Genomic DNA, 22,382 nt, shown 5'->3' with positions numbered 1-22,382 from the left:
CTCATCAGGTTTCTTAGAATAATCCCTGGCTAAGTGGAGCATAAAACTCCTGACCCAAGTCAAGTCTATTCATTCATATTCTCAAGACCATTAAATAATACTTAGGCAGGCATTATCCAAACATCCAAAGTCTCCGTTGGGGTGGCTTCCTCTTTCTAACATAAATGATTAGAGGAACTGGGCTCTCCAAAGGGCTCACGCTCTGTACTTTTGGATTCCATATTTATTTGCAGTTATTTAGCATCTATCTTAATTGCTAAGTACTAGCCCTGTATAGTTTTACAAACTGATCCTGGGTCTCACTGGCCAAATTAGGTTGTTCTCATCCTGTGTATTATCCTTGTGTAGCAGGCTTTTAAGTAAAAGTTTCATCCGTCGTGCTAAAGTAACTATGGTTCTGTAAAAGCAGAAGACAGGGCATATCTTTTACTTTGTGGAAGTTAATGCATACCTCTATTTGCCTCCAAGCATTAGATAAGACTAGAAACAGCTCGATTTCTACAGCTTTTGGCTCTGTTCACTCGAAACACACTCACTGAATTCCAGAAAAACGTTTTTGGACCTGTACCAAACATCTTGTGGCCAAATGGCGAAAACAAGTCTTGCTTGGTTTTAAGTTTTGTTTTGAAACATTTGGTCTGGTTCTGCAATCCTTAAATTCTCTGTTTTCTCCCCCTAATGACTACCCTTTGCTAGCAGTATTCTCATAAATTTAGTATTTATGTATATTCAGCTTCATTATCTTACTCCTTTCCTCAGTCCATCTATGTTCCTGTCCAGCACAAACCTAAGATTGGTCCAGGGTGCTGCTTTCAACTGAGTTTCAAATCATTTGAAATTTGAATTTGACTGATATGGAGAACTTGATGAGGCATGCATCTAGTCTGAAGAGATAACAGACAAAGCAGAGATGTCCCATACGACCTTTGCCATGACTTGAAGGAGAAACCATTGCAAATTCTTGCCCTTGGCTCTGAGGTGCAGAAGAAATTTGTGGCTTGCCTTGGACAAGCAGAGGAATAGAGACACACCTGTTCCAACTAGATTTGTTATTACTTCCAGATTAATTAATTCAGGAGGATTTTTTCACCCTCCTTCATGTACCTTCTGCCTTTTTCTCCTTTCCTTTGCTATACAGTTTTTCCTTTACAACTCTCAAATACCCCAAACAGAAAAAAGTAAATTAGTATTGTCTTGGACAAGTCACTCAAGTTTCTACGCTAGTTCTTAGACCTAATCTATCCATCCATCCCATGTAAATGTCTGTACAAAGTAATGTATTATGAAGCTTTAATTCCATTCTTCTTTCAGCACCACTAGCATACCAAATTAATATCAAATGCCTTTCTTGTTAGCTTCCCCAACTCACAGGTATCACAACTCTCAAGACTTTTTTTTTCCCTAGCATCTTAATCCTCCGTCCTGCATGTCAGATTCAGAAGGAGAGTAGATAACAAGGGCAGCTGCCTTTAAATTTCATGTGCTTCCATGTCATGACCCGCAATACTGTAAAGACATTGCACACACACGCAGGTTTGCTCACGTTTTGCCTTTTAAAACTCAAGGAGTAAGTTTTGCAAGCTTTATGCAGTAGACAAAATATCACACTTTAGTCCAGTCTTTTTGTGTTACGACTGCTTTCCTAATGAGCTTTGCCAGTTGCATACATGCAGTAAGGATCCCATAGCTGATTTCTTAGTACTCGCTGCTCCCGGTCCCCAAAGCTGGAGAGGACGAGGTGGGAGTGTGCCACCTCAGACTGTCTCAGTGTTACAGATTTGGGGGAAACACATTGAGACCAAAAGGCATTTGCTTAAATTAGCATTAGTATTATTATATAAAGTCCAAGAAGTCTTCAAAAGCAAGGAAGTTTTCCTTGAAATGTTGAGCTTTAGGGGTATTCAGGCCCTAAAAAATTTCAAAATCCTCCTCATAATTGGTTTCATCATCTATATGACGTTAAAAATCGTCCCCAGTGTATTTGTCTGAAATAAAAAAAAATAGAAAATTCCAAATTTTTGCCCTTTCTGACAGAAATCATTCTATTTTGACCACCTGATGGGCCCTTGGGGTTAATTAGAAAATCCCCATCAAGAGCTCAGAGGCCAATATCAGCTGTCAAAATCCCACATTCCCCTCTTTCACCTCTTTCAAGTGCAAAACAACCTGTGTCTGAAGATGTGCCAGAGAATAAAAGGGCACACCACAACCACTGTGGGCTCTGACTTAGACCTATTCATGGCCTCACTACTATGAATACAGCAAAATCTCAAATGAAAGTTTTAATCTCCCCACTGCATTCAATCCAAAGAGAAAAGGGCTTCCCTTTTAACAATTTCCCCCCTTAAATCTTTTGTGTTGCTCTGCTCCTGAAAAAGCTGAGATTTTGCTCAGCCCCAGCGAGGGCTTTTTGCCATAGAAAGCGCTGCACCTAACCCCTTTGTGCTGACATAAGAGTAAAGGTCTGCTCGGACCAAAAGTAACTAATGCAAAAGGCCTTCAGAAGGTCTAAATACAAACTGAACAAGATCAGAGTTAAAAGTGCAGGCATCTGATCTCGCCCAACTTGCCTTGCTTGCTCTCTTCTCTTGTTCCCAAAGGTGCACGTTAAATAAGAAGATGAGTGGGGCAAAGCAAACATTAAAAAAAAAAAAAAAAAAAGAGTCCAGATGTAATAACGCTGGAAGATGAAGACAGAAAATCCCTGTTACACCACATCCTCTGCGTCTCCACCTCTCTCCGGATCAAACAAGAACTCTCTCATACGTACAGGTGCATATACATGTACACGAGTGCTCTTAGAAAGCGCAGAAGCATTGCTATCCCGGTGATCACTAGCTGTTTTCCTCTCCGTGTAAGCAGAAGTCGCTTACAGAAAAGTCGCTAAGAATTGAATTTCTCATTCAATTTTATGAATGAAGGAAAATGGCAGAGCCTGTGATTTCATTAACTAATTGCTAGGCCACGTGCAAAGACATTAACGGTGTGGGTAGGTGCAGAAAGCCAGAAGAAACTGGTTATGAAAATGTGCCCAGAAGAATATGCAGTTTCAGATGTGCTACTCCATCTTTTTGGGTTTGGGAGTTTTTCTGCTATTTCACTGCAAAACACGCTTTTTATCCCCTTCTATTCGGAACAGAGCGTTTCTTTCCAAGTGCCCCCAGCCTCCGAAAGCACCACCCTGCCTCACCTTTTGTGCCCAGTCCCTCTTGCCGAAAGGAAGGCAGCACGATTTTATACCCTTAGGAGAGAGAGTGCTTCCCCCCGCTGCCCAGGACAGCCTTCTCTCCCCTTCAAGTGATTATTGTTTTGTTTTTTTCTCCTCGTGAGCAGTAACACCTACATTGTATGGGGAGAGACAGCGAGCATTCATACCCCTCAGAAAGCCATTCACTTCAAGGCAGCTGGAGGGGCTCAGCGTTCGGCTTGCCCTCTTCACTCTTGGATGAGTTTTGTGCAAAGCTTGGGCTTGGAGTCCTTTCCCTCGCAGATCCAAGCAATTAATGAAAGATGGAAAAAGGAGAGAAAAAGTCTCGGAGTTTTGTCTCTCTTCACAGTTTATTCTTTTTTTTGTTGGTTTGTTTGGAGCTAAATTATACTAGCTGATTGCCCTGGAAGGATAGAAAAGCACCCATCTTCCTTGGGGAGGAAAAAGGAAATGAAGTTTAATTAATTAATATGTCCCTGGGCTTTTGTTTTTATGTGAGAGGGCAACTAAGGGTTTGGAAATAGCACCTCCTATTCCCCCAGAAGCAATAGGAGCCACCGCTAGCAGAGAGATCACTGGCAAAGCAAGGCTCTAGGAGTGTTTTCATTTAGGATTGCCCTATTTCAGACAGTGGCTCACCTCTTGTCAGAGGATGTTTCTGCAGAGCAGGCAGAGTTCAAAAGGTCCTAACGGGCGCTTACCAACATTTTTGCCCTGAGGTTTGTACCATACCGACCAGGATCAAATTCCAAAGCAGCAGTATGGCCCTTTACACATTAAAGTCTATAAAAAAGGAAGGGGGGGGGGGTGTTAAAAAAAAAAAAAATATTAACTAAACCCCCTCACAGCTTCACCCATCTTCCTGTCTCCTGTTTTATTTGTTGTTAATGCAAAGCCATTAGATTTTCAATTGCATTTTATCATCACACTTTATTTATAACAGCTATGCACCAAACACCCCCCACCCCCAATATCACATGGGCCACCTTTCGCTAGAAAGTTTTAATTTTAATGTTTGCTTCAGTGAGCGGGATGATATAAGAATGGGATAAACAGTGTGGTTTGTTTCTGGCAAGCCAACTGCTAAGATCAATTAATTGGTTTTATTGCATTGTTAGTGATAATCTAGCATTCGTTTTTAGGAAATTGCAAAAGTAATGTAAAGATTACCATCACCAGTGGAAAATGAAAATAAACACCGTGGATGATCTTCATTTTTTGATTTAGCTTGAGAGACGTCTATTGTGTTAAGACACTGAAATAGCACAGCTATAATCATACTGTAATGAATCCAATAAGATAGGATCATTTAATGCAAATATCTACCATGTTGCAGTCATTTTCTGCTGGTGGGCAAGGCAATGTGCTTTATACCAGATACAATCACCCCCAAATAATTGTACTAGAAAATTGGTCAACAGCAAATTCAGTTATGTTCTATATGATAGCAAAGTCTTTTTCATCTTTCCTTTGCCTTTAATAATATTAAAATAATAATAAAAATATAATGAAATAATAACAATACCTTTAAAAAAATAAAAATAGTAACATGAAAATTAATTACTACAGATAATCATTTTGTCATGTTATTTTGCATAGTAACAAAATATTTTACTATTTAATCCTAAAAATAAGGGTAACTAAAGGCAGCTGCTTCTAGCTGATTTGGAAAGCTACGCAGCCTTGGCCCGGTTAGGACTGGATGGGAATCAGAAACATCACCGCCACTCAAGAGTAACTCTCAAACATTCAGTAAACACCAGACCACAGAAACCAAAGGAGTTAAAAAACTCCTTTCACTCCCATCGCACAGACAAATGGGGAAAAAAGGAAAGAAAGAGGAGCCTGGAGGCCTCAATCAGATAATGGTTCACTGTGTCAGGTGCTGGATAAATATAGAGCAAATGGGAGTTGGGGGAGTTTTCCAATGATGAGTTAATTGCACGTGGGAGCCTGGACTCCCCGCAAATGCTAAAGGAATAGCCACGGAGCCACGGGAACTGCGAATCAATTAACTGGTGCTTGGCAATGAACTATACTAGACAGACAAATCAGAAGGATTTTAAGCCAGGGAGGTAAGTGTATTCTGGCAAATAGTACGGTTTTCAGCGTGCTGTGAAATGGGCCACTCTCCAGGCTTGTGTTAACGGTGGGTTCCTTCCTCCTGCAGTTATACCTGTTGACTCAGAGCCATCCTTCCCTTTGCCTGAGCCACAGTTACTGGTTTAATACCTTGCAACCATACCAAAATAATTCTGGTTTGAAAATTATCCTGTGAATGGCAGCTCTAATGAGTGGGACTTGATGCGGTATAAAGTCAGTGCAGGACTGACTTTATTTTTCTCATTCATTTTTCCATTCTCTCATTCTCTCATTTCTTCTCATTCTCATTCTTCTCATTCTCTTTCCTCATTCATTTTAGTCCCATGAATAGTCCTTGCTCTTGCAAATTAAAACAATTGATTTCAGTGCAATACTCTTCAAGAATGCATTTAGTGGAGTGTTTGTTCACTGGAAGAACTGGTGTGCGGGATAAGTTCAAATTGTTTTATGCATACTGCTGAATGGGGACCCTCGTTCATTTTTATTTGATCATTTATACTTGGTCAAGATTGTTCGCTCACCTACCCTCCTCCTACAGCATGTTTTCTTACAATGTCCTTGTCAATCATGGCCAAGTGTACTCCTATTGAACCTGGAGTATTTTAACAGCATCTAAAGCCCACAGTTGAGTGCCACACAGCCTACAGCGTGGCCTCTGACATGCTCTTTGCATAGCAGAGGAGACTGCAATATTAAGACGTGAGCATTGAGGATGCAGAACAAGCATAAGCACCGCATTTACCTTGATGGTCGTGACCGGTGGGCTAACTGAGGTGGTGGACAGAATACCCCCAGTATGGTGGTAGGTCCTGTGTATGTCAAAGAGCGACACGGGGAGAAAGCCTCTTTTGCTTTCTCTTTCTTCGTATCTTGTATAACTCTGTAAGAACCAAGCAGAAAGTTTCTCTGTTCAGTTTGGAGATACGACTTCAGCTTCTCTTTCCATCCGATCTCTTTTCTAGATCCTGAATTTATCAGACACCATCAAGAATCAGCGATTATTGTTGCATTAAAAGTTACTGTCACGTAGGAGTCTGAGGAGTGGCTGGGAGGGAAACCCTCCCATTGGGCCCCGAGGTTCAGACAGGACCCCCTTGCTTTCTAAACTCCTTCTCAGAGAGGAGTCTAGGTGCGGCTAAGTCCAGTCTTAGTCTCAGACTTGGTCAATGGTTTATTTTCTAAGGACGGTACATGTAGCTACCCATCAGAGTCAACGCTTGCCTGTCAGAGCCCTCTCAGGGCTTTCACTGAAACAGCTTTGCAGAGTTGATTAAGGCAACAGCGTTAAAGTAATTTGACAGCGTTATAAGTCCGGTCGTGTTCAGTGTACTGAACTGTCACAGTTACGGATTCGCAAATAACACGATACACCTCCAGTTTAGTCGTGTTGCATGAACTACCACGGCCACACTCAAAGAGTCTGGTTGCATTCAAGGAGAACTGTCACGGCTAGATTAATGAAGAGTGCAGTTTATTAAAGCAACAGATACACAGGTGCTTTTGGATTACCAGTGATAAATTCACTGTCTGCAAAGCACGTGCAAATACCAAGAATATGAGTAACACAGCCGGCTGCAAACACGCCAAAAGATATAAAGCGACTCTATAGAGATTTCTAAGTTTCCCGGGGAGGCACTTGGTATAATCAAGTGTTCGAATCTTACTCAAAGGCGTCCCGATGGGGGGGAAGAGAGGCTCAGCCCATCGACTGATCCCAGAAGTCAGAGTGATACATGATGGTATCTTCCCTAACATTGTCTCTCTCTTAAGCTATTTTATACTATTTTTTACCTTTCAGGTGGAGCTTGAGTGACTCTAGTCATACATACCTTTGTTAGGATTGGTATAAAATTTTCTTGCTTTGCTTTTAAAGGTATAAACTAGGAAAATTCAAAGCACAGCTCAGTGAGGGGTGGTCGCACCTTGGAGGTGGGTAGCTTTTGGGATGGAGGTGTGTTTTGGTATTATAATGATGTTATAATGAGCAAAGTTCACCAAAAGGACAGCATTTTGTCAAAAACATGACAGGCTGTTGGCCCAGAGTAGCAAATATGCAACTTATTGGTTCCATGGTACCTTCAAGTTCCCATATTATCACAGAGCCTGGCCGTGGTGTCTCCACGCCACTCCACCCTCCGAGCAGTTCCTCTTAGAGCCAACACACCAAGTTCCCCTGGCGTTACCGACATCTAAGGTTGCAGGCCTAGGGAACTTCCGTGGAATGGATTCCTGGCATGTCAGCCACACTCCACCTGGGAAGTTTCTTCAGTGCTGTGCCTTACCTAAAAGTGTGAATAAAACTTTAATTTCTAAGTCACCTCCAGCAATTATTCCACAATTATCTTTAATAGCTGATATAAGTAGTCCCAGGCTACTAAGTTGTGTATTGTGATCCTGTTTGTTTGCATTTGCTGTCCTATATCAGCAAGTTTCTAATTGTGTAACATAGATTCATTAACCTGAATATAAAAAATATCCTCCAAGGCCTGTGTTTATTCACAAGGGTTTTGCAGGTCTTGGTTTGACAAAGAAGTTGCTAATTAACGGATTGGGGAGTTTTGATGGAAACACAGTTGTAATGGGTCACTGGTCACTACAGCTAAGTCAAAACCTAGACCTCCATACAGGTCGTGGATACCATAGGAGGAAAGGTATAGTTTCAACAGGGTTGGATTGATTGAGATGTGCCGTAAGCAAAGGAGCTGTGATAGCTAAAATTACAACTTGCCTCACCCTATAGTAGGTTTTTAAGAGATCTCTTACATTAAAAACAGACCTTTCATCCTGCCAAGAAAAAAACCTCACAGGATATCTCTACATGAATACTTTTACCTGATTTAAATAGATGATTTTGATCTCAGTGACAAAGTTACACACTAATATAATTTTATCACAGATTTGCCCAATTAGTTTTGGCCGACAGAAAACCGACATTAGTCAACTAACATGGTACAAAGATTAGATTTGGCAGTAGCGTTCTAAATATTGCTCCTGTAAGTTCTGTTTTCTAAAGCTTTTGAGCATCTGTCTGCACAGGATAAGAAGTTTCTCATGTGGGGTCAAACCCACAAATTTCAGAAGTTTGTGTCTAAAAGTCAACAGAGAGGTCCCAGAGTCCCGGGGAGATGATGCCATGTGGCAGCAAATCCAGATATCCGTGTGAATTTCTGGTAGCACAAGAAGGTACGCACTCTCTTCTGTATAAGGCGAACGGCCTAGGTCCACAGCGCAACAGAATAGTAGGGCAGGGCTCAGAGAAAAGAGCTGTTACCTTAAATACACCGTCCCAGAGCTTCCTGTTGCTGGGCCCCATCCAGCTCCCAAGCCATGAGCGTACCACACAGTTAGTTTATGCATATAACATATCTTCACGCATATCATCTATCTTCATGTTTGTGAGCATGAAGACTACTAGAAAAAAACAAAGTACGTGCTTAATTGCTCTGGTGCAAAGCTCTGATGTGCTACAAAGATGCAAACTGAGAGCTGCATCTATAGCATTTTCTTAAATAGATTCAAATAATTGCCAATAGATGTTTTCCAGGATGATAACACAGAATGTGTTAGCAACACAAGTATGCTACTTGTCAGAAGGTACAGCATGGAAGATATCTAGATGATAACGAGGATCTTCTTTTTGTCAGCGAAAAGAAAAACACTGAAAAACAACTCAAATGGGGTATGGTCCTTTGAAGAGAAAGGTTTGCACGCTGTTTCCTGAACTACTGCATGATCTTCTCTCAGAAGTGAGTTTGATCCGCTGTGGCTATTTGTCTGAAGGCAGGCAAAGAATCAAGAGCACCTGTGACTTGAGCAGAGCTACCTAAGATTCTGAAATGAGTATATGGAATAGCTGTCAACCTGCCATAGAAGGCAACCAGAAGAGATGGAAAGTATTAGTACCATGTATTAATACTGTATGGTTCAACTGAGAAGCCTATAATCCACCCAGAAGTCAAATAATTATCTGTAACTAAGTAAATAATCTGTAATCTATGCTATGGCTTTAGACTGCCATTTACCTGCAATTTAAAAATCACTGCCAAAACCTCCTCTTTGGATGTGATCAGTACAGCCCTTACACTTTTCTAGTTTCTACATCCTTAAGTGGTGAATGGCACTTTTCTATTTTGTGCACACAAAATATTTTAGATAAGATCATGCCACAGGTATGATACAAATTCCACTCCCTCCCAAAAAGATCCTCTGTCAAATAAAGACCATTTAGTGAAAAATCGAAAGCTCTCTGTGTCAGCCATGGTGATGAGCACAGTATAAAAACGATAGATAAAGACAAATTGAACCACGCCTGATCTGACAGGCAAGTACCAGGGTATCTGCCTATTTGCAAAATGCCTCATGTTTCCATGTGAACATTGCTGAGCGAGCCGATGCCCCTGCTTAGGAATGATTTAATTTATATGCCCTCAGAATGAGGTCATATCAATATCATGCGTGATCTCTATCAGCTTTACAGATGCCTTAACCTGAGAACGTTCAAGCTCTTTGAGAGCTATTCATACTTGGCAGATTGATATAGTAACTGACAATTCACCGCCATCCAAGTGTATCTGAGAACACAAAGCTCACATAAATATTGTTGAGCATATCCCATTGTTGGTTATTTACTTCTGCCGTTCAACTTTCTACAGCTCTGAGAGGAAGATCATTTCTCTCCGTGTCATATATCTGACTTACCCAGCAGACACGAAAAGCTCCTTGTTTCCTTTTTACCAGTAATGAGCTGTGCTAGAAATGTCAAACACAGGTTTGTTCAACCCCGACCAACAATGTGAGACATCACAGTACGGGTGGACAGAGACCGGCGAGGAAGCCTGGCTACAAGCTTGGCTTTGTCACTGGCGCTGAAACAGCTTGTAATGGTGTTTCTACATTCAAAAAGCTCCAGAAGGGAGCATGAAGACCTACCTGATACCTTTTCTTCTGCAGTTTCATAAGCTGACCTGCCTGCTCACCCAACCTAAGCCCTTACTGAAGGCAACTGCAAGCAAACAGCTTGTATGGGGTACAAAGGGGATTTTCACGCAGACTGTACTCATGGCTTTCCAGTCCAGAAATGCCCGCCTGGCCCTTCACTCTGGATTTATTGCACTCACCTTAGCCTCACTCTCTCTCTCTGACAGGTCTGGGAAAGAAAGACATGAAGAGAAGAATAAAGGATGAGAAAAACAGAAAAAAGCATGCAAAACTCACCGCTTTCAAACTTACCCTGAACCAAATATTTCTGACTGGTAAGTCTGGTTGAAGAAGGTCAGATGCACCCCCTTCCAAGTTGGGAGAGGGATGCTTTCTTTTAATTTCCTGACATGCACCTCTCTCACACCGTAATTTAAACTGAAAAGAGGAATCAAATTAAAAATATATATGTCCCTAGCTGGACTAATTACTTTTGTTCAACCATAAACCCCAATTTAAAAAAAATGGGGTTTTTTTCTTTATGAACTTCCTGTTGAGTTAGTGAAATAAACTGGCTCACAAAGAGGTCAAATGAGTGCCAGAACTGCCACAAGTGAAACCATAGACTCGTGTGGGCAAGACAGATAGGGGAGCGACTCTACCTTCCAGCACCCACAAGCTGCTAGACAGAGCTCGGCCTCTTTGTCTAACGGCACCCTCTAAGCATCACTTCCAACTTCAGTTGTGCGACCTGGACGGGTAGGTTTATCGTAAACACATGAAACAGCTTTGACAAATCAGCAGTGCCCATCCAATAGCTTTTTTTTAGTCCTTATTATTGTCACGTGATATTAATTCACCATGTTGACATGATAGCAGGGAAAGAAAGAAGATGCTTTTTTTTCCTTTCTGCTATTCCCCCTTCATGCAGTCTGAGTTACTGGAAGTAAAATCAGTTAATACCCAAACTGCAAAAATTGTGTAGCAAGCACCAAAGGTACAATGGAGAAACAAGAAACATTCAGAGATAAAGCTTTCCTTTAAGCTGTAAGCATAAGTAATTTAATGTCTATTTCTGGTAAAGCATGGAAAAAAGAAGTAGATCAATGCCTTAATTAAGTCTTAAAAAAACTTCTTGAAGTAAGCACTATGAACACTTATTCCATCCGTCAGGTCTGGCAATAGAGAAGCTCAGTGAAGTTAATCAATTTACATAATTTTACTCTGCAGATAGGACCACAAAAAGAACCCAGGAGCCTCGGTGCCTCGTACTGTCTTTGGTGCATTAGGCAGCTCTTCCTTCCACTGCGTCAAGGTAAATGGAAATAAAGTCTTGTATTTGGCTTAAGTACTCCCAGCTAATTCAAATGGGTGTGTTATCCAGGTCAGTCAGACAAGCACAGAGGCTCCATTTCATTTGCCTTCAACTTCCCCCAGATTAAACGATCAGACCTACATCAATCATTGGGTGTAAAAGACATGGAGTAATTGGACTAGAAGGTTGTCAACAGACTGAGGGCTTCTGTTCAGAAAGCAGATGTCTTGGCTTTTTCTTGGTCTTGTTTATTCTTCATAAATACCAGAGCAAGACAGCAGAGTCACTATTATCTCGTAACAACGTTCTGTTAATCAGGCATGTCATTTGCTTGTATGGCCCAACCTTCTGCAGATCCCAGACATTCCCCTTCCACAAGAATTAACCACAAAAATACTGCAGTGTAGCTGCTTTATGACCATGGCTAGGATCAATTTGTTTTGTGCTTTCAAACACTGATCTTGCAACAGTGAACATACAGACACTATAGCACTTTTTTTTACATAAATAAGGGGTTTTGACCACCATCTTTCCTTTTTCAATGGCAGTTTGTCAAGATCTTTTGCCTAATTCCCAGCTCAGAAAAAAGACAGCATTCAACTAAGGAACAGCACATCCTTCCCAAATTGCTCTGAAAAGCAATCAACAGGGTGAAAGCCAGGTCAAAATAATAATTACACTAGAAGCATAGTATTGGTGGGCTAAACTAAGGAAAGAAAATAAAGGAAAAAAAAAAAGAAAGAAAAAAAAAAAAGAAAAAAGGCAAAACAAAACTGAAAAGTTAGAAGCAGTAACCAAAGAATTTAAGGAATAAATATGAAGTTACACATTCCAGCCTGAGCTCATTGCATGTCTTGTGCACAGCAAAAGTTGGTGAACCTGCCACATCCCTGCCACCACCGCTGGCCTTGCAGTCCTTCCTTCTCCACTGCATGGGCTTTAGCCCTCACACGGCACCCTGCACTCGGCCACAGCTTGCTGCACTAGCTGAAACGACTTATTTTTGTTTCTCAGGTTAGTTTTCTGCCGGGATACTGAGACAGGTTGGCACAGGATCCGTTAAGCACCAGAGCTGACACAGAGGACCACGGGCTTACGCAGCCAGGAACAAGAAGGGGACGAGGCAGGAGGAACCAGACCTTCTCCGTCCAGCAACAGCCAGCTGCCAAACTGGCTGCGGAGCCCTGATGGGAAACGTCCCAGTACGTCAGTACGATACCACTGGCATCAAGGACACCTCAGCACAAGATCTGGTCTGAATTGTGCGTGCCCAAGACATCCACAAATACTGAAGTTCAAGTGCAGCTGGCAGCACTCCTACAAAACCCCATTTCCCATGTGTGGACATACTTACAGATGATCTACAAATTACAATATTCCTGCCTAAGACATGAACAATTTTTAGACCGTCATTTGCTTTAGCGTAACTACAAACTGCAACATCAATTTGATTCTTCCCAAGTATCTGGATACAAAGGTTTTATTGGGAATAGCTGTTGTGAGCTTTCTGAGCCCTTAGCTGAAGAGGGTGGGTGGGACATCTCCTATCCCCACTGTCTGTGTTTGAAGTCATTGGGTATTAGCAGAAGCAACCGAACTCAGGGTGAAAACTTTTGTAGTCTGCGGTAAGGGCATGTTCACTACAAAACCCTGACACCTTTAATCCTAGCGGATACTTTAAAACTCAAGTGAGTCCAAGTAACAGCCCAACTTTTCTGCAAGTACTCAACTAACTCTAGAGAATATGGACCTGGAGGTTCCCACATATACGTATGCACACCGATCTGCTAGAACTGCATCCTAACATCCTTGCTGGACGGTTTACATTTTGCTTAATTAGACCACATTTTTTTCTCACTGGCAAAATGGCTACAGACTTCAATGACAGCAGGATTTCGATTATTTTCTTTTAAACTGCTCCCTGCTGGGTTTTGTGAATTTTACAGAATTCTGTCCACTCAGTGGATTCACAAAACGTGATCCACAAAACAGTCTCAATATCTGTGTGCAAACATAAAATACTTTGCCAAACAGTCAAACACTACAGTCATGTGGATAGTGAGGGAAAAAAAAAAACAAAACAAAAACAAAAACAAACCCAAACCCTACATAACATTTTATACGGGCGATAGAGAAGCACAGTATGTCACCTGAAAGGTTAGGCAAAAAAGGGATGCGACAGAATAACACGTTTGTGTGACCGTGGATGCATGCGGGTGCACACACCCCCCGTATATTGTCCTCTATAAGGGTGTGCTTCAGGTCTCATCTCCCAAAGTAAAATGCTGGAGAGACTTGTTGGCGGAGGGAGGAAAAAAGCCCTTTTTCCTCTTCGAGCCTCTGCTCGGTGACAGCACCGAGACCCACTCGCTCTCCTTCCCTCACTGCACTGTTAAGGTGCGAGTGGCCAGCAGAACCACGATCTTTCATTCCCCTATAGCAAACCATAAGCAGGCTTACACACAAACAGCGTTTACATTTCAAGTGAATTTGGCTCTCCTCGTTCTTTATCTCCCCACGTAGCTTCGCTGCAGTTCACCATTTACTCCACGTACACAGCATGCCTTCTTTATTTGGGCTTCATTTTTATTAAATATCAAAAGTGACGAGGATGCCGTTGTTCTAACTACCGAAAGCAACGCTATTTACATCAAATACAAAAATGTAAGTGTTACTAGACATCAGAACACAATTTTCTTTCAGGAGGGTGTCAGACTTCCGTGTGAACAAGTTTAGCCTTCAGTTTTGCACATCAGGGTCGGGGGAAAAAGAAATGGCTTCGGGAGTCCTATAGAGGTGCTTTTGCTTCCCTGACTTCTCACACACTATTCTTTCAAATGAATTTAAAGCTTTTCTTGTCCAAATCCCCGCAAAAGTAACCACGCTGCAGTTTTTCTACTATTATGCAAATAGATTAATCAGCCAACGCTCCAGTGAGAATTAATTTATATTTGAATCAAATGAGGCCTTAGATTCTTTATAACCCAACCCCCGGGCCAAGGCCTGGGCTAGGTAGCAACCTCATATTATTCATTTGACGAAATGTGAACTGACATAAATACCATGGCTAACTTTCAATCCGATTACCCCGTTACCTCACATCAATGCTCTCCCAGCCAACAGACTCTAGCGTCCCTCCTTTCACCAGCACAGCCAACAACTGACAACTCCTCCCTGATAAACAAGCACCCACGCCGCCACCTCGGACCCCCGCTCTTAACCCATCATCCCTGCTCAATGGCCCTTATTCGACAAGGTACTTTATTTTGTTTGTAGGAATCGGGGGACTAAACAGCACAAAAATACTGTTTTGCCGGGGCTGCAATTCAAAGCTGCCCTTTCAGAGCACTTGAGGCACTAACAATAAACATCCAAAAAAGTGGGAGCATCATGTCCATCCATCCATCTATATATATATATATATATATGCGCATGCACACATTTCATTTAATACAGTGACCGACATCTGTTATCTTTCATACTCTCCTTAACCCTTAAAAAACAAGTAAAACAATGTTTTGGGCTCCTATGTCCAAAGGTCAATGTAAAGTGAACCCACATTTTACACAGCACCCTTATACTAAACTCGTGTTGACAACCACTAAATTCTTTCTATTGCCCTGCACAGGAACTTGTTTTTTAAAAAGATTTTTTTTTTTTTTCTTTAAAACTGTAAGCATTTAAAAAGCTTGGCTAAACAATCCACCAGGTGTGAGAAAAGCCTTTTCTATGCAAGCAGCTCTGTGTCAGGAAACCTACACTTTGTAATTAGATTAGCAAGCAAGGACTGAATAGCTCTGATCAAAACATCCCCCCCCCCCATATTGTTTATAGTGCATAACTGATAACTAAGCTTCTCTAGTCATGGTTAAAATCTACTTAAAAATGGGAGTCCTGTGCACTCTGGAATTTAAATGAAGAGGAAAAGAAAACAAAGTGCACATTCTTAAAAAGCGATAAGTAATTACTTGGCTGTCTTGCTTAAACAAAGCTTTATTTGAAAATATAAGTCATAAAACAAACCCTATGATTTAACGGCAGCTCTTCAGGAGACTGCCACTTAAAACACATCTAAGCTAGAGAGTTAAAGATGTAATTTTTGCCTTAAGGACATACCTCACAGTGAACAGGCTGGTGGAGAAGGAGGAGGACAGTCCTCTTGGCCACACGGCCCCAGCTCCAGGGGACATCCCGGAACCCTGACATGAGAACTGGAAAGTCCCCAGCCCGGGAGGATGACCTCAGTTGTCTGGCTTTGTGGACTTTTCCACAAGCCAGGCAGTCTAGTTGTGTACTGGAGTCAGTTTCCCAACATAAAGAGCAAGTTTGAAATGTACTGGCTTCCTGGAGACACGAAAAGCAGGGTGAAAAGGAGCTGCAGTATGTTAGAGCACATCATCCCTACCTGCTCCCTCAAGGGAAAGGCTTACACTCACATAGATATGATGGCAAATGGAAAATAAGCCAAGACAAGGTTCTTCCTAAAGCTTTCATACAAAGCCTATATATTTTTCTTGGAATAGTGAGACTGTTTCACAGTCCTGCTCCATCTGCTCAGAGTGCAAATACCCCAGGTTTGAATTTTTATCTCAGCCCAGTCCAGACGAGAGTCAGTCCCATTTTGTACTGTGGGGCCTGAAACCAGATGCAAACCCTTGTATGAATCAATTTTTCCAAAGAAAGATATCCAAGCAGTGGATCCTTCTGCTCGGATCAGTACACCTCGTAAATCCCATGGTTATTTCATTCTTCTCAAAAGAGTCTTTTAAATAGTAGGACTGGAGCATCAGAACAGCATCAGAAATGGTGCTGGAGCATCATTTTGGTCAGAGATCAAAAAGCTTTCTCTTTGGCTAAAGGACACTGTAGAAATAGCAGAAGATAACGAGAGGACATCCTCCATTCTTCCTCTCACAAGGCAGGAGACACTTGCCTTACACACAGCTGTCACAGACAGCGGTGAATGAAAACTTTCCCATGCTTCAGTAACTGTCCTACTCCCTCCTGCTTCTGCTATAAGTGCAGTAGCAGGGAAAAGGCCTCGACATTAACTGCCCCAGTGCAGAAGCCTGGCCTCCTTGCCCAAACTGCCACTCGAGAGAGGGTCTGACCCAAGGCAGCACTTTAGTCCTGTCTCTACACATTCCCCTCTGTTGATTTTTTTTTTCTCTCTGTAGGAGCAGTAAACTTTCAGCAAAAAGGGAGGATAGGCTGTTTTTTAGTGTGATACCCTTAGCGAAAGTTTTGTAAAGGTAAGGGAATAGACTTCCATTTAAGACCTAAGCCAGAACTATTTAAAAGACTCTAGAAAACTACCCCTTATCCCAGGACATCCACAAATCTGGAGGATGCAAATGTAGCTTAAAGCTACATTAACCTCCTCTCTCCTGACCTTTCTGGGTTTGACGAGTAGCAGCCAGCATATGGCTCCTCAAAAAGAGCCATGTCCTGTGCCAGGACAACCTGACCTTACCAGATTTCCTCAAGTCAAATTTTAAATCTGCTAAATCCCATCCAATGCCCCTAAAAACCTTCCTAGAGACACAAGATTTGGTGCTCTCCACCCTCTTACATTTTTAATGGAAAAGGAAAAACAGGGACAAAAAAAGACAAATTCATGTCATTAAGAGAGCCAAAAATGTGAACGCAACCACTAAAACATGATTTTCATTAAGTAGTTCTCATTTCTACAGGCATGACAAGAAACCTGAGAAAACCTGTTTCAGACTCTGAAGATCCCATTCACACATCCTGGCTGTCTAATTCTAAACTTCAGTCGTCTTTGATATTTCCCCTGCAGTATCAAAACACTCCTGACAAAGTACTGAAAAGAGACGAGTACACACAAATTCTTCTAGGGCTTAACCCCACCGCATTGAAATTAGTATGAGTTTTGCCCCTGACTTCAGCCCTGACAGAACGAGCAACATTCTCAGGCCAAAGGCATGGGGAAAAGCTTTTCTACAACTGTCTTCACACGCTTGCACTCTCCTTAGTCCTAGAGATTTCCGTTTGCTTTCAGAAAGCTGAAGGCATAAATGGGCTATGCGTTCCACCCCACGTGTCTATCCAACCTCATGGCTGATGGAAAACAAGGAAGGTATTTTTTACCATTTCCCAGAAAGAAACGCAATTCTCTGAGAAGGGATGTACTTTCTACAGGTTGGGTAAGCTCCCATCAGAAAGGTTCTGGTCTTTGCTATTTCAAGAAAGTTTTACAAGTGCAAATGAAATTGGAACCTCATCAGCTTTTCCCGGTGATAAAATGGAAGAGCCCTTCATCTCTGAACACCATGAAGCTGTGCTGCTTGCAAAGGAAAGCCCGGAAGAAAGGCATTCCTGTTCTAGTCTCCACAATGAGTCAAATGTTTTCTAAAGAGAACGACTCTTTCTCACGAGTGGAGATCCAGTGCAAAACCTATTGGCTCTGCAGGGAGCCAGTCATCCTGAATTCAGAGACCTACACTTGAGAAACCTGATGAGATGTCCATGATGCATAAGACTATGAAGCTATTCATTCCTCAGTCATTAGTGCTCCATTCTCCTTGGTTTTCTCTACCTGAAGCACCGCCCTTGATAAAAAGCATCCCCAAAGGACAACAGAAATACAAGTATTTTCTTTCATCTGACTTTCCAATTTACACAAAGCAACTGGGAATAGAGCACTCGGAGCAGTGCTTGCTCACTCATTTCTCACTGTCTCTATAAAGGTAAACCCTGAGGGACCAAGTTTGTCAGCTGTCTTCTTGTCAGAGCTCCAGAAATCAAACATACTCCACGTCAACATCCCCAAGAATAGCTTTGTATTTCTGGAAACACCAAATATTGCATCTTTTCCAAAGGGGCCTGCACAATAGTCTCTTTCTCTATGGATGCAGTACAGTTTGCCAGCGACCTATAGACACAAATATAGCTATGGTTAGGGCATGGTCTGGAACAGAACCATTTAAGTGCGAATCCATTGCCTCAATGGACAAGTTCACCAGTGTAATGCTTCCAGGATGAAATCACTACCTGCCCAGGGAACTGGATGATCAAAAAAACCCCAGAACTCACAAATTACTTTAATCAATTTTTTTTTTTTAAGAGATTCTCCCGTTTCAATTGTAAGAGCATTGCAGTATCCCAGCAAGGAATTTTTGCACTTCTTTCCTTGTTAAGTAACTGTTACAGAGTATTTGAGTTTCTCTTTTCTCCTTATCACATGGCTTTTGGTCCCGCCAAAAGGTGTATAGGTTAATCCCTGTCAACAGAACTTTCAGCACCTTCACACAGGGCTCAAAGAGAGAAAAACACTGAGTTTTGAAGAAGATACCTCCACACCTTCAAATCAGGAATATTCTTGCAACAGTGAGTTTGTGCCAAGAAGTTGATACCTGCATGGCCAAAGCATTTGCACTAGGAGGGACAGTGTGACTTTCCAGACAGGGTGCTACACCACAGAGCCGGTGACTGATTCATTAAAACCTCTCTGCTGCCTGCCTGGAAGCCCCCACGATGGCTGTTTCCCCCACCAGATCACAGCATCTGAAGGTATTTTCACCTAGAAGGAGCAAAGTGAGCCTCCCAGCCCATCACCATCTTTCTGGCTACTCTCCACCAGCACATACATCAGGGAAGACTTTCCACTGGGGACAGTGTTTCCAAGTACCCGGGCTCTCATCAGCATCCTATGGGCTCTTCTGAGCCTCTTTCTTAAGCCTTTCCAGAGAGGCTTAAGCCCCAAGGAAGTGCAGTTGGTTGGCATGGTAGAAGTTGAGGGATTGAGGGCTAATTGTCTGGCCCTTTTAAGAAAAGATGTAGAAATAAGAGAAGGTCCTGGTTTAACCCTACAGGTAGTTACATACTAATTCTGTTCTTCTTTCTCTGAGAGACAGAGGTCCCTACGCACTGCTCTAGCAGGCAGAGGGATGGAGAGCACCCTCTAAAAGGTGGCGTCCACTTTTGCGAAAGGCATCGAGGCAAGCGTAGGCTCAGGGACCCTCAGTTTAAGGTGACAGCAAACTGTCAGGTTTGCTGAAATCCACCCCAGGACACTTTTATTCTCCTGTTGAATTGCCCTGACAGATCCCTTTCCTCCAAAGAAGCTTGTCCTTCCTGTGGTAGCCTGGAGAATGGGGAACAGAACTGGGGCTTTATGAGTGGAAAAGTAATGGGATCCTCAACTCCTAGCACTTAAAAATCACCCACTGCCTAGAGATTTCAGTGAATCAGTGAGCAGAGAAATTTGCCACTGTCATAAGTAAAGTATCACCACTTTGGTTTGCGGTGAGCTAGTAGGAGTAGATTTAAGACCTGATTTGAAAGACAAAAGGATTTTTAATTCTTCTTACTTACTTGAGTGCGATGAGAGCAATACGCATTGGAGAAAATAAACGGGAAAGTATCGCATTCTCTCATCCTCCACGCTTCATCTGCGCAGTCTAACTTGGAGACTCTTGGGGCAGAGACCACAACCGAAACAAGCAGGACCTCGGCCTCCAGCATCTGAGAATCCCAACAGCAGCTGCCCAATTCCCAGCTCGTTTCCACCGTGTTAAATAATCATGACATTAAGGCAACGAATAAAACACCGTACTGCATTTTGCAAATCCTAGCTCTCCAAAATGTGCACATCTTAGCTCATGAAAGGAGTTGTTTTTAGGGAGGTTGTGTGGTTGTTTGTTTATTAGACAGATCAGCGGAGAAGAAAGAAGAGGGATTGTTCGACCCCAGATTTTTTTTTTTAAAACAAAGGTGGAGGTTGGGGAAAGGAGAAAAGGATGAAGTGGACAAAAATAATCAAATTTGGAAGAAAGGATGCAAATTAAACAGGCTTGGAAGGAGTTAGTAAAGCGCAAGCAAGACACAGAGACTAAACTAAAGTTAATTACTTTTGACATGATCAGATCATCTGGTTGCATTTCAGGCTGCGTGCGCTCTAGGCCGGCCAGCATGAATGGCGAGGGAAAAGAAAGTAACTCTCCCCTCTAGGTCCCTCTGCCAAGTCTGGGCTGCGCGCTCTGTCCGAGATCCCTCTTTCTTTGCGCAGAGAGAGAGGGGGGGAGAGGAGAGAGAAACACAGTTAACCACCTGTCAGGGCTGAGGACACAATAAGGCAGCCCCCAAAAGAGCTTTTCATGCATGCGTAATATATTTGTTCAGCTATTCACTTAATGAAGCTGATAAATGTGATGCGAAACAATAGTCAAGTTAATCTATTTAGTAAAATGTTTTGAGACTCTCAGGCGATGTTAAGGAGGGTAGTGTGTTCGGGGACATTTTCATTTCAATACGCTCATCTCTCCCCTCTTAGGGGGGTTTCAAGCAACCTATGTGAATATAATTTCTTATAAATGTGTCTTTAATGGGTTTAATTCACCCTTGCCAGCTGTTTTTTTAGCTATTTTGTAAGAGCAAAACAAACGTGCCAGGCTTGGAAAGCTAGTTAAAATTAGTTTCGGTCACTGGGGCCAAGCTATATTTCCTGCAAACCATCTGCTTGATTGGCACAATAGAAGGATTTTCAAGAAAAGGGGGGGATCTAGAAGAGCTTTGAACGAACCAACAGTTACTGTTCCTTGTGCTTGAATTCTAAAGGTGAAGCCTTAGGTGTCTTAATATAGCTTCGCCCCCGCAGCCTCCATTCAAGCTCCCGACGAGGTCGATAAGCAGCGTTAGGGAGCTTGGACACGCCGGGGACGGAGCATCCCTCCCGCCGCCGCCGCCCCCTCCCCGGGAGGAAAGAAAAGAAAAGAAAAGAAAGAAAAAAAAAAAAAGAAAAAAAGAAAAAGAAAAGAAAAGGCGTACACACACACACGCTTCCTCCGTAGCTCTGGAGAAGGAGAAGCCGCGGCGGGCCGGGCAGCCGCTGCCCGCGCAGGGGCGCGGGTGGAGGCGGCGGCGGAGCGGGGGCTCGCCCGGCTCCCGGCTCGGGAAGAGGGGGAGAAGTTCGGCTGTCACCCGGCACCGGCCCGGCTCCCCCCGCCGGGAAAGGCGCGGGGAGCGTCCCGCGTGGGGCCGTTTCCTCGCGGGGCAGAGCCGCGGCGGTGATTGAGACGTCCGTCTGCCGGGGCCGGCGGGGCGCGGGACGGCGCTCCCCGGCGCGGCTCCGCGCCTCCCAGCCCCGAGAGCTCCCTGGTCTCCGGATTTGAAGTGCTGGCTCTCCCGATTTCATGCGGATTACCAGCCTCGGACCGGGACACACGCAGGCTTCGAGCCCTACCCCCCGCCCCGCGGTTTGGGGTCTGGGGTTTTTTGGGTTTTGGTGGGGTTTGGGTTTTTTTTTTTTTAAGCGACAAAGCAAGCGAGTGACTTTTAAGAAATAAATTTGAAGATAACGACATTAAAATGAATGGCAGGAAGCACAAAACGGCATGAGCATAGGTCAAACGGCATTAGTCACAGGTTTTATCCTGAGACATTAGAATTCCCTTTCTCTTAAACGATCACTGCCTTTGAAAAGAAACTTCCAAAGGAGATCACTTAAAATAAGATCCTTTCGTCCGATTTCTTGGTTTCTTATGGTCTCTCTTCCCTTTCAATAGATGTCTAGTCCCTTTTGCCTTGGTGCTTAAGGAATTCTTTATGAGTGTGCTCAGACGCATCACAAGGAACCGGGTCCACGTGTGCCCCAGCATGCGTTTGACCCAACCTTCCAGAAAATGTCAGACCCTCTTTTTTAAACCAGAGAAATTAGCAGCAGTTGGTCTATAGTGAGGCAAAATGCCCCCAATGTATATGTAAAGAAAGGAGTAAATCATCTCAAAGGAAACGTATAATGACTGTAAAAAAAAAAAAAACAAAACCGAACCTAAGTGTTCTCGGATCCGCCCGGGCTGCTCCGAGACGCCGGAGCCG

This window comes from Mycteria americana, chromosome 5 (genome assembly GCF_035582795.1).
Source record: "Mycteria americana isolate JAX WOST 10 ecotype Jacksonville Zoo and Gardens chromosome 5, USCA_MyAme_1.0, whole genome shotgun sequence".
Classification (NCBI taxonomy): domain Eukaryota; kingdom Metazoa; phylum Chordata; class Aves; order Ciconiiformes; family Ciconiidae; genus Mycteria; species Mycteria americana.
This window is presented reverse-complemented; position numbering follows the sequence as displayed.